We start from the raw sequence: 13,145 nt of genomic DNA on the forward strand, positions 1-13,145 counted from the left end.
TGGAGATTTTGAGAAAGTTGCACCAGAACCCAAGGGTTTCCTGCAGCTCACCTGCCTGGGCTCTCACCGGACTGGTGGACCCGTTTTTTGTGTTAGGTGATTTTAAGTTTAGTTAAATTTCTAAATGAAATGCCATTTTAAAATGTTTTGACATTTCTGAAAAAACAATCTACCAAACTCAAACCAAATTTTAGTAGTTTAAATGCCCCAAAATATGCATTTGTATATAAATTAATCATGCACTGAACATAAATTACCTACCTCTACCTGAGAAAATTTGCTTCTGCACTTCCAGGCTCTTCCACATCTTGCTTGGCTGCAGCAGATGGGGGCTCCCAGAGTTCCCAGGCTACTAGTTCCCTGTCAGCTCCCTTTGTGAAATGTCATGGAGCTGGGAACCTGGAACTCATGTGAGCCTGAGCTCTGAGGCTCCCAGGTCCTCTACTGCTTGCCATGTGGGCAAAAGGGGAACTGGAAGCCTTGGGAGCACTGATTTCCAGGGTCTGCAAGTGTGGAGCAGCCTGCCATGGAGGTTGAATCAAGGATTCCAGGGTACATGGTTCCAGGGGAGCCCATGCAATGGATAACCCCAGAGTCGGGACTCAATTCCCTTTCACAGAGAATTTTGATTTTTTTTTTTTAATTTCATTTCACATTATAGTTAAGCCAAATTTCAGAATATTGAAATCCTCTGCAAAATGGAAATACCTTTCTCTTCATAGCTCTGCTCTTAAGTCTCTTCTGTGCTTTTTGAAAATCCCACTCTTACTTCATGGTATACTAACAAATCTGCTTGGTATATTTTGTTAAAATATTGAAGTCTTAAGAGTATGAGAGCTCATTACAGCACTTTGTTACAAACTTTTCATTAGGAAATATTTATGTTAGGTATGGAGTGTATGGATTAGTCAGGTTATACTGTACTGCAATTACCCCAAGGTGAAATCAAGCGTTCAAGGGGAAGATTTGATATGGAGTTTTTATTGTGCTCTGAAATGCATCTGTAAGCAGGGTCTGAATTAATAAGCTCTCCGCTGATATCTAGTGATGAGCTGGGGGGGGGAGAAGATTTCAGGAATTGATCTTGTTTGCATAAACACACCCACTCTGCCTAGTTGCACAGCATGATGGAACTGCTTTGCCCAAATGATCACTTTTGGCCAGTGTTGGATTGAAAGTCACTTTGTTATTGGGTGCAAGGATAATAAAGTGTTGTTATCTTTGTTGTGTGAATCAAGGGGAGCACAACTGTGCTTGGCATACCCTGATTGAGTGGTTCACCCTCAACTTAACTGTTCTCTCTAAGCATGGGGTAGGGCCAAAGGAGATAAGAGGGGGTGGGGATAGGGGTTTCTTTCCGGTGGTTTGGGCTCTGTCTAAGGGATATAGATGACATTTGCCTTCTTCTCCACTGTGTAATGACAGCTGATTAAGACTCAGTTGAGAGATTTTTGTGTGTGGTGGATCAACTGAGATGAAATCACTGATAACCAGGACTAAAGCGTAGACCTGATTATGGGACAGTGCCTCTGGTGAAAGAGACAGCCCAGCCTGCCCTAACAGTGAGGTTCCCCCCCTTAGCAGCTGAAATTGCTGAGAGCTGTGTTAAGTGGTGGGACCTCAAGACATCCTAGAGGCTTCAGTGGAGCTAGGAGCAGATGGCAGAGCAGCTGACCAGCAGGGCAAGCAGTGTGGTGAGCAGCTGGTGGAGCAAGTAGCTGACATCTTAGCAAGTTGCTGGTGGAGCAGGAGGCTGATGGGATGGGTGGCTGACGGAGCAGGTGACCAATGGGGCGAGTGGCGGAGCAAGCAAGGTGCCTTCACTCTCCCCCCACCCACGGTGGAAGGTGAACTCAGGTGAATGAACCTCTGGGTCTTTGCTGATCAAGGACAACTGTGAGTGGAGGAAGAGGGGAGTGCCACGTAAAAGGAACTTTTGTTTGTTGGACTTCCTCACCACAAGGTGAGAACCCAAGGCAAAGAACACTGCCCAATGTACTCTGGGGTGGGTGTTGTTTTGCTTATGGTCATGAATCATGCTTCCAGCATTTTCTCAAGTTAATGCTGGATTACTTTCCCCTTTTTATTAAATATTTTTTCTACACACAGACTCAGTGCTTATGAGAGGAGAATTATTGCCTCTTAGAGGTAACCAAAGAGTGGTATGTAATTTTCTTAGGTTACTGGGTGGGGGCTTGAGCCCATTCTGTCGTATTGTTAAAAAGGAACCCCTAAATAATGAACCCTACCATTGTTGCTGCCAACTCCACCTGGCAGAAGGGTTACACATAATTACTCCTTCTGCATGATTATTTAATATCCACTACTTGAGGGTTTTTTTAGCACATGGTCTTACACAGGCTTCCCTTTTGCAGCTGCACTTATGGAGGTAAAAATGTGTGTGAACACAATTGTGCATCCTCATCATTGGCAGGCACAGATGTATCAATTAAATTGCTTCTAAGTAAAGTCCCAAGTGGTTATGCACCAGATCCTCAGTTGGTGTAAGTTAATATTGAAGTTAATGGAGCTATGCCACCAGTTGAAGATCTGGCCCATCAAGAGTGCCTGCAAATAATTGCAGGTGTAATTTAGTCTTAGCTATTTTTGTATCCTAAATTACAGGTGCACAAAGGAGGAAGGCTTAGAAAAACATTTGCAAAACATGAATGTCCACAGGCTTATTCTCTGCAAAGAGGGTATTTTAAAATTCCAGTCAGGAGAGAGAGAGAGATGTGGGTCTCTGACCAAGAGAATTACAGCTGAGGAGCTGGGAGCATAGAGTGGGTTCCCTCCAATAACCATGGAGGGGTAATACAGGTGCATTTGCCCTGAATTGTGTGAATTATATATATAAATATATATATATTCATTTGCACTTGTGTATCTCTCTTACTGATTGACTGTATTTATGTACAAATGGAATTCCAACTATACTAACAATTTAGGACTGTTATCATAGACTTAGCTGAAGCCATGTCACTTGAAAATATAAAATTAGCTACCAGAGTAAGAGTATGATGAGAATTTAATGGGTTGTATTAATAAAGTGGCCATGTATGGATAAGAGTAAAAATGATGTTATAATCAGGAGTATGGTGTTTCTTAATTGTATATCCCAGATCATTCAGGGGAAAGATGCATACAATTCAGACTCCCAGACTTATTTAGCTTTACTTAATTCTAATAGGTCAGACACATTTTTAAAAAAGTATTTTTGGTGCAACTGCAAGAAGTGGGGATAAGAAGATAGTGAATTGTTGGGTGCATTATTTCAATTTGGGGTATGTTATTGCAGGTTTTATGTTAATTTCCGATTGACTGTGTTACTGTCATATGACACCAATTTTGTCCCTGATATAAAGTTTATTGAAGTTAATGGTTTTGTGGAAGGGATAATTTGCCCCCTTTTTTTATTAGTTACTGTGAACAGATATGGCAATTTCCTGCAATATAATTGGGAGACCTTATTGAATTAAGTGTCTTTGGAGTCTATTGTGTTAAATTAATGGCTTCTGTATTATTGTGGTCAGAGACTGTATGTAACCTCTCTCTGGGCGGAGATGGGATTTGAACCCTGGGAAGTGTTATGAAATCAAAAGGGCTATAGTGAGCCATATGCTAGACAAGAAAGATCTTTGGTCACAAAGAGGGTCAAATGGTTTGCCTGGGGAATCCACATTCCCACCTCATGTTATACAAAAACCCTGCCTGTTGAAGATACACCTGAACAGGGGACCATTGTATGGTAATTACCTATTCCTAAAGTTTCAAGATCAGAGGTCCAACCTGTATAAAGGAAAGACTTCCCCATGCATGGATGTGTTTGTTCTGCGGTAAGGCTGTTACAAACTTGTAGCCCCTTTGTGGGGAATGGAGAATTTACTCCTACCAGAGCCCTTGATGGAGTTAGGGGGTAATCTATAGTTAGCTTATTACCATGTATGTAGATTCTTTTATTGTTTTAATGTTTTCTCTGTAGACCTTTCACTTTTAGAATAAATGTACTTGCTTAGAAAAAAAAAAAACTGTTAACTTGTAAGAGGTGGCAGTTACAGCTATTCATAGCCTTTGAACAGAGAGCAAAGAGCAGATTCTGGCCAGTGTAGGCAGGGTACTGTGTAGCCTGGAAAAAACCCAGTCAGGAAGGAGAGAGATGTGGGTCTCCATCCAAGAGAGTTACAGCTGAGGAGTGTAGAGTGGGTTCCCTCCAGGAACCACGGAAGGGGAAAGCAGGTGCATTTGCCCTGAATTGTGACATAAATATATATTCATCTGCACTTGTGTATATCGCTTACTGATTGACTGTATTTGTGTTGTGTGACCTTGAAGTCTTTGTGTTAACCCACCAAGAAAAATAGATAAAGTCTCTGAAACCATAACACAGCTGTAAGCTCATTAACAACAGAACATGTGTTTATTACTTCAAATGGGGAAAGAGGCAGCTCTGCTCCTGTTGCTGCTGATGCCACAAACATTTTCACTTTCCCGCAAACTTCCTCTCAGTGTTACTTCCTGAATCAGTGGTCCTTCCCTTGAGGAGTCATACCCTTTAGGGATTATCTGTGGAAGTACCACACACACACACACACACTGCCAGCACAGTAACATTGTTACAGTATCTTTCTGTAAATTAAATTAACTAAAACCCAAACTTAAAATGGGGAAAAGATGTCCATCAAGTCAAGCTTCACTTTTTTAAAGGCCACAATCACTCTTTTTTTTCTCTCTCTCTTTCATTTTGTCCCATTATCACCTCTTGTTTCCACTCTCTTTCCCCTTTTCATTCCCTTGCTCCCTGACTTGGTGCTAAGCTTCCTCAAACTTTTGCATGATTCTGATGCTACCTGTGTTAGATGCTTGTTGTGTTATTCCTAAATAACCAGTCTGATTGCTCCTTCTCAATGATATTCTGCTACCTAATCTGCATAGGCTGAAAGCTCTTACTTAGATGAATATTCCCAGTGAACTCAAAGAGAGCATGCATCTGAGTAAGGGATGTAGGACTGGTTCTTCTGCAAGCTGGAAAAACAAACGGCTGGCATGTTGATTTTTAGACCTTGAAAAATCATGTAATTTACATCTCCATTCCAAGCTAAGCAAATTTAAACAAAACCTTTTAGTACTTTACTCATTGTTTCTTTCATTATCATACAGGAAATTGCAGTTTTAATTATTGCAAATTATTTCACTTAGTGGCTTAACAATAAAGTAAAGGGGGAAAAATACATGTTACATTTAGCTTGATTGTAATATTGGAACAAAACTCTTAGAGTGAGTAAAGTTTTAAATAGCTCATGCTATTTTATAATGTGAATATCACTAAAATGACTCAGAGTATGTGAATTTGAAAATATAAATGCTATGTCAAATACATTGACGATCTCTCTGCCCACTCTCTTAGCAACGCCATTACCCTCTTTTGTCCTCTTTTGCGCATGTGTGCGCTCTCTCTATTTTCAACCATGGGGGGAAAATTACATACACAAAATGAACATTGCAATTACAGAAGTCTGTACCAACCTTCATGAGTGTGTTTGGTATTTATCATTTAAACTAAAGCACATCATCTTCACATCCAAACCCACACAACTAGTTTCTTGCATTTGCTTTCAATGTGACAAGTTAATTTTATTTTGTGATTGATACATATCCAGCTACAAGAAGTAAAACAATACATAATTTGGTTTTTATATCAGAAGATTTCAGCCTTGTCATTGTCACTTTCCAGACACATTACCAAGCAGTTTATCTCTTCCAATTTAGTTCCTATTAAATCCTAAAACTATCTCAGATCAAGTCCTTAATATATTTGTTAAAATGCCAGACAACACAATGTCCCTTCCAGGTTGCGTTCCTTATGAAGTGAAGTTTTGCAGGAGTCAGATGTCATACACCCATTGACTTTGTCAAGATGGACACTATAAGTCTTGTGTTCCTTGTGCTGTCAGTTCTCATCACACAGAACTAGTTGATTCTCTTTTCCCAGTAGCATCAGATCCATATTGTCAGACATTTGCAGACACAGTGGCATAAACCAGCATAGTTATTCAGCTGGCATAAACCAACATAGCTCTGGCCTAATGTCTTTCTGTTACTATAATCAAATAATATGAGATCTCACTGATTTTTAACTCTTTTCCTGTGGCAGAAATATAAATTTGAATCAAAGATTAAAAAGTCAAGGATCTGACAATTCAGTCTTAATAGTCTTTCTAAAATTGGTGTAATGGAGCCAGATATTGTTAATCTATGTTGCAAATCATGTCAGTCACCTGTGCATTTTGGAAGTCTGAGGATGAGTAAGTGTCAGTGGATGTAGATGAGTTATTTTTTATTTAAATCTTTAGTATTTACATTTGTGTGGCATTAGAACTGATCTGTCTTTGTATGTTGTGTGTTTTCCCTTCATCATATTTCTTGACTTTAGAGTTCTTATTGGTTCATTGTCATATCCAGATCATGCTCAAGGATGGAATTCCACTGGTAATGGAAATTGGGTCAGATATAACAGTGGATGGGATAGTTCCATGAAATGGAGAGTTCAGAGTGAGGCAATAGAAAATAAATATTAAATGTGGGTGGGCAGTTGTGGCAGGATGAAGATTAGTATGCATACCTGTCATAACTATAAGGGGAAGGGTAACTGCCCTCCTGTGTACAATACTGTAAAATCCCTCCTGGCCAGAGACTCCAAAATCCTTTTACAGAGATTATTTTTAACCTTTTTCTTTAATTAAAAGCCTTCTTTTTAAGAACCTGATTGATTTTCCTTGTTTTTAGATCCAAGGGGGTTGGATCTCGATCCACCAGAAGTTGGTGGGAGAAAGGAGGGGGGATGGTTAATTTCTCCTTGTTTTAAGATCCAAGGGGTTTGGATCTGTATTCACCAGCGAATTGGTGAAGAGTCTCTCAAGGCTACCCAGGAAAGGGAATTAGCACACTGGGAGTGGTGGCAGAGGACCAGATCTAAGCTGGTAGTTAAGCTTAGAAGTTTTCATGCAGGCCCCCACATCTGTACCCTAAAGTTCAGAGTGGGGAAGCAGCCTTGACAATACCCCTCTTAGATTTCCTTTTAAAACAGAGATTAGGATAAACCAAACATATAAAAGGATTAAGCAAATTTGCCTGCTGCTTGGACTGCTGTTTTAACTCGGGAATTAAGGAGGTTATAAGCGCTGAAGAGACAGATTAGCACTTGTGCCACAGCTCTGTTTAGAATAGGGGTGAAGGCATCAGGGAGATGGTTCTGGCACTCTTATTACTGGGGCCCTGGTCCTGAATTTTAGACTGCTGACAGCTCTATGATCTATCTAAATGTGGGTGGGACAAAAGGTATGTTGATATTGCAGCTGGAAGTTAGCACAGCAAAAATATCTGTGTGGATATTGCAGCTCAGGCTATCAAGCCCACCTGACTCCCTAGGCTTGGGCAAAGGGACAGTTTAGTTGTGGTGTGTGGATGGGAGGCCTCAGGATGGAGCCTGGGATCTAGGACCCTGTGACGTGGGAGGGTCCCAGAGCTCGGGCTGCAGCCTGAGCCTGAACTCCTATATTGCAATTAAACAGGCCCAAGCCCTGCAAGGCTGAATCAGATGGCACAGCTGCAGGTTTTTAATTGCCAGTCTTTTTTCCCTTTGTTCTCATCCACAAACACTTCGGAGAAGTATTATGCCAAAAAAAGTAGAACTTTCACAAAGGCATCAGCATAACTCTGAATGCTAGGAAGGCCAAAGCAATCGCCAACCATTTCAATTTGGAGACTATGGAATTTGTATCTCATTTTAAAAATTCTTAAGTAATTGGGGGAAAAACACAATTTATTTCCTTAAAATATTTAGATAGAACTGCATTACATAATGCTACCCCTTTTGACTTGAGCAGTTAGTCAATATTTGGGGATAGTGTGGGTTATTTCTGTTAGGAGAAGAAATTGATGATGGAGGCAGGTATTTCTTTATTACAGTTCTGTTTATTTACAAAATAAGCTCCTGCTTTCCTGAACACAGGAGGAATCAAACAGCAGGAAATAGTTCCTTTGCTTGCAGTTCCAAGCCTCTTTTAGCCAGCACTCCAACTATAAAGCTCTCTAGCCTTTTTTCTCAGGGCCATGCTCCCAGTGTTTGTTCTGGCTGTCTCTTTGGCTTTCTGCTGCTTCTCTGGCAGCTTCTGTGGTGTTCCTCTGCTTCTACACACATACACATATACCAAAAAATGTCCAGTCCTCCTGCATTTGTATCTAGCCCCCAGTGAAAACCCTCCACCCACACCGCTCAAACTCCTGACTGGCCTTGCCTGTGATTTGTGCTCGGAGTGGTGGCTCTTATTGTTTCACCTGTCTCATTTCATAAAAGAGCTTAACGGTTTCTTACCTTTACCCTGAACGAAGGGTGGCTGTTACGACTATTGGTAAAAATGGTTTAAAAATAATGTAGCCCCTGAGGAATGATCACACTTTCCCATTATATAAGAAAAAAGGGAAACTATTAAATTCAATTGCAACAGATTTAAAACAGATAAACAACATGTCCTCTTTGCATAACTTAGTATTATTATGGCAAATATTTGAATAGACACTTTTAATAATAAGACTTGACATAATTTTTTGCCATGAAGGTAAAAAGTACTAAAGCCTTCAATCTGTGCTTCAGGGCAAACAGAAAATGACCTAATGTTAGGAAGAAATTCCCTTCCCTGTCTCCTAGCACTATATGAGTGGCCTGGTGCAGTAGGAAGCATTTTTTCTATCCTTTGACACATCTTGGAAAGGCCACTTCAGAGGACAGGGTCTCAGAGAAGAGGACCATTCAAAATTTTGGTATAGCATATTGTGTTTGTAATCTGTGATATAATCTGCCTTTTTCTGCAAAATGTTTGTTATGGGAACCATTTCAATTCAGTTTATAGCAACAATGTGTTGTATTTATAGTACATGGTGTAAAGACTGTGGGCTAAATCCTCAGCTGGTGTCAATTAGCATAGCTCCACTGAAATCAATGCAGTTGGCACCACCTGAGGACGTGGCTGAGTGCAGTTGTGAAAACATGTATGTGTGTACATACAAAAAAAGTACATTTGTATTAAATATATGTGTGATTGCATGATATGCATGACTCATGAGCAGATGAAGTGTCCACCCATTGTCTGGGTATACCGCAAGAAGGACAGGAGACTTGTTTCGGGTTTTAATCAGGCCGCAACTTTATTATATAGATGTCTGGGGCTACCCGACAGATAAAGTGTACAGTGCAGGCAAATCTATGCTTATTCAGATCAGTTCCCCGGGGCTTCCACCAGCCCCCCTTTGTTTCCATCCTGGTCCCCCAGCCAACCCATGGCTTGGACCTTACCATCCACCAGCCTCATAGGAGGGTTAAGGAGGGCTATGAGAATGGGGGGCTTGGGGAAGGTTTGGATCCCTGCCGTACCAATCATAGGAGTCCCCAAACCCTGTTTTGTTCCTTTATCCAGTACCTCCTTTTAAGTCCTTTACCAGGCCATTTATCTGGTCACTGGCTGCCCTACCTATGGAGTACCTGCACTGAACATCCGCTCAACCTTACAAAGTAAGTTGCGACATATGGCCTACCACTTAACCAGAAAAGGTCCAGCCTCACACCCGGTGTGGGGAAGGCAAAAAACCACACTCCACTGAAGCCAATTCTGGTGGTGTGGGAAAAATTCCTTCCCAGCCCCCCTTTAAAAGGGGCAACTAGTGTAATGCCCACAGCAGGTCCTAACCCAGCCTGCCATTTGCCTCCACTAGGGGAGGAAGGGTGGGTGCTGGCTTCCTTGCTGCTTGGACATAGAGATTTGCTCCACCCAGGTTTCGTACCTTTATGCACATTCCGGGGGGAGAAGGGGTGAGTCATTGCTGCAAAGCTGACCAACGAACACCTTATACATACGTTTCTGACCTTCTTCCTCTCCACACACACCCCCGCCCCCACTCCAACCACAAAGCAGAGCTGCCTTTCTTTGGGTAAACCCAGACAAATTCTGCCTCCCTTTAGTTGTGTGCAGTCAAACTGGTGGTTGACAAAGCCATGTATTCTGTATATTTATGTATTCTGAATGTGCCACATTTAACAAAATCTGATTTTGAAATGTTTTATAAAAATATTCTTCTACTTCTAAAACAAGACTTCCCTAATATCATGAATCAAACTGTAGATGTCTTGGTTAATAGAAAAATAACTAACTGTTAGAAACTTCTAATTTTTAGCACCTTTAACATTGTCAACCTCCACCTTTACTCCTCGTTCCCCTCCTCCCACAGCAACTCCATCTGGAGCTTGAGCTCTGTGCCTAACATAGGGGCCTGGGAGCATATTAAATGTACTTGGAATGTAGAAATTCTGGCGACATGTTCAGCGCAGATGGACTGTTCAGAGACTTTAGCAGCAAATCTCTAACAAGCTCCATTGAACATGAGCAAATGGCAATTTACAGACACAACTTGGCCAATTCTGGATGAATATTCAGGACAGACTGATCCCCTTGCCAAATTTCAAATTCCTGCTCCAAAATATGGAGCATTAGAGTTCTTTATATTACAACAAATAAACCATTTTTCTGTTTAACCACTGTCAAAGCTACCTATCTTTTCCTAACCTTATTCCCAAATAGTGGAATTGCTTTAGCTGAAACAATCCAGTAAAAATTAGCCTGAGACAGACAAACTAGAATGAAAAAAATCACTCCAAATAGTTGAAATTCAGCAAGGTTATTGGCAATTCAATTAGAATGGAAAGTGCTATGCCACCTTAACAATAGGCATCATTACCAGCTCCACCTTTACTACACCTTTTAGCATCTTATTTGGGATATTAACTGCATAATAATAATAATAAAACACCACTACTCCTTTCTGTAAAGACACCAAATCATTTCAATGTAGGCCAAAAAGAGAGCTGAACTAAAACATGGATTACGATTAGAGCATATCTAATATGCATTTCCAGACAACAATACGAGAGCACAAACCATAATCAACAAGCATTGCTGAAGAATCAGGAATGTTATCAAATGCAGTGCAGCAAGTACCTCTGCACATCCTCAAATACGACAGAGTAACTCAAGCACATGCCCAAAACACAAACTAAACAATGATCTCTATTAACATTGTGGTTGAAGGATTATCTGTTATCCCTTTATTCTTTTACCCCAAAAGCTGGAAGCAGATAATAGTCTGAAAGCAGATGGTTCTGTACTTTAAACAGCTAATGTTAACAACCCAAAACACCCCCAATACAGAGGATATTTATTGTGGGTATACAAAACTCAAAAAATAAGATTAGCCTCAGCCTACATCTGGCACGTCTTCAAGGGAATAAGTCAGATGGTTTAGTTTGGCTGAACTATCTGTATATGAAGACAACATTGCTGTAAATGCTTATTAGTCAGTGCTGGCTGGCAGCCATACAGTAAAAACAGGTGGTCACATCAGGTAGAAAAATATCAGAGTAGGAAAAATATTTGGTAGTCATTTATTGAATGAGAAGTGGTGTTCACTGGGAGGAGCAGTTATTTTCCTAATTTGCCTAGGGCTGCAAAAAAGCCTTGAACCATATTGACAGTAACTTCAGTAAGGCCTTGTCTACACTACGAGAGTAGTTCGATTTTACTTAAATCGAATATTTGGAATCGATATTGCAAAGTCGAACGTGTGTGTCCACACTAAGGACAGTAATTCGACTTTGTGAGTCCACACTAACGGGGAAAGCGTCAACATTGGAAGCGGTGCACTGTGGGTAGCTATCCCATAGTTCCCGGAGTCCCCGCCGCCCATTGGAATTCTGGGTGGAGCCGCAAATGCCTTCTGGGTAAAAAAAAAAGGGGCCAGGGTGCTTTTGGGTAACTGTCGTCATCCGTCCATCACTCCCGCCCTCCCTCCCTCCCTGAAAGCGCCGGCGGGAAATCATTTCGCGCACTTTTCCAGTCATTGACAGCGCGGACGCCACAGCACTGTGAGCATGGAGCCCGCTGCAACCATCGCTGCAGTTGTGGCCGCTCTCAACGCCTCGCAGCTTATCATACAGGTTGCCCTGAGGCAGATGCAGAAAAGTCAGGCGAGGAGGCTACGTCAACGCGGTGATGGCCTGAAGTCTGAGAGTAGCACAGACCTCTCAGAAAGCAGGGGACCCAGCGCCGAGGACATCACGGTGGCAATGGGTCATGTTGATGCTGTGAAACGGCGATTCTGGGCACGGGAAACAAGCACTGAGTGGTGGGACCGCATAGTGCTGCAGGTCTGGGATGAATCACAGTGGCTGCGAAACTTCCGCATGCGGAAGGGAACTTTCCTTGAACTTTGTGAGTTGCTGTCCCCTGCCCTGAAGCGCAATGACACCCGGATGCGAGCAGCCCTGACTGTCCAGAAGCGAGTGGCCATAGCCCTCTGGAAGCTTGCAACGCCTGACAGCTACCGGTCAGTCGCGAGCCAGTTTGGGGTGGGCAAATCTACCGTGGGGGTTGTTGTGATGCAAGTAGCCAAGGCAATCGTTGATGTACTGCTGCCAAAGGTAGTGACCCTGGGAAACTTGGAGGCGATCATAGATGGCTTTGCAGCGATGGGATTCCCAAACTGCGGTGGGGCCATAGATGGAACTCACATCCCTATCCTGGCACCGGACCACCAGGCCAGCCAGTACATTAACAGAAAGGGCTACTTTTCCATGGTGCTGCAAGCACTGGTGGACCACAGGGGACGTTTTACCAACATCAATGTCGGATGGCCGGGCAAGGTTCATGACGCTCGTGTTTTCAGGAACTCTGGTCTGTTTAGACGGCTGCAGCAAGGTATTTACTTCCCGGACCACAAAATAACTGTTGGGGATGTGGAGATGCCTATAGTGATCCTCGGGGACCCAGCCTACCCGCTAATGCCCTGGCTCATGAAGCCCTATACAGGTGCCCTGGACACTGAAAAAGAACTCTTCAACTACCGGCTGAGCAAGTGCAGAATGGTGGTGGAGTGTGCTTTTGGACGTCTCAAGGGGAGATGGAGAAGCTTGCTGACTCGCTGTGATCTCAGCGAAACCAATATCCCCATTGTTATAGCAGCTTGCTGTGTGCTCCACAATCTCTGTGAGAGCAAGGGGGAGACCTTTATGGCTGGGTGGGAGGTTGAGGAAATTAGCCTGG

This window comes from Trachemys scripta, chromosome 1, assembly GCF_013100865.1.
Source record: "Trachemys scripta elegans isolate TJP31775 chromosome 1, CAS_Tse_1.0, whole genome shotgun sequence".
NCBI lineage: Eukaryota > Metazoa > Chordata > Testudines > Emydidae > Trachemys > Trachemys scripta.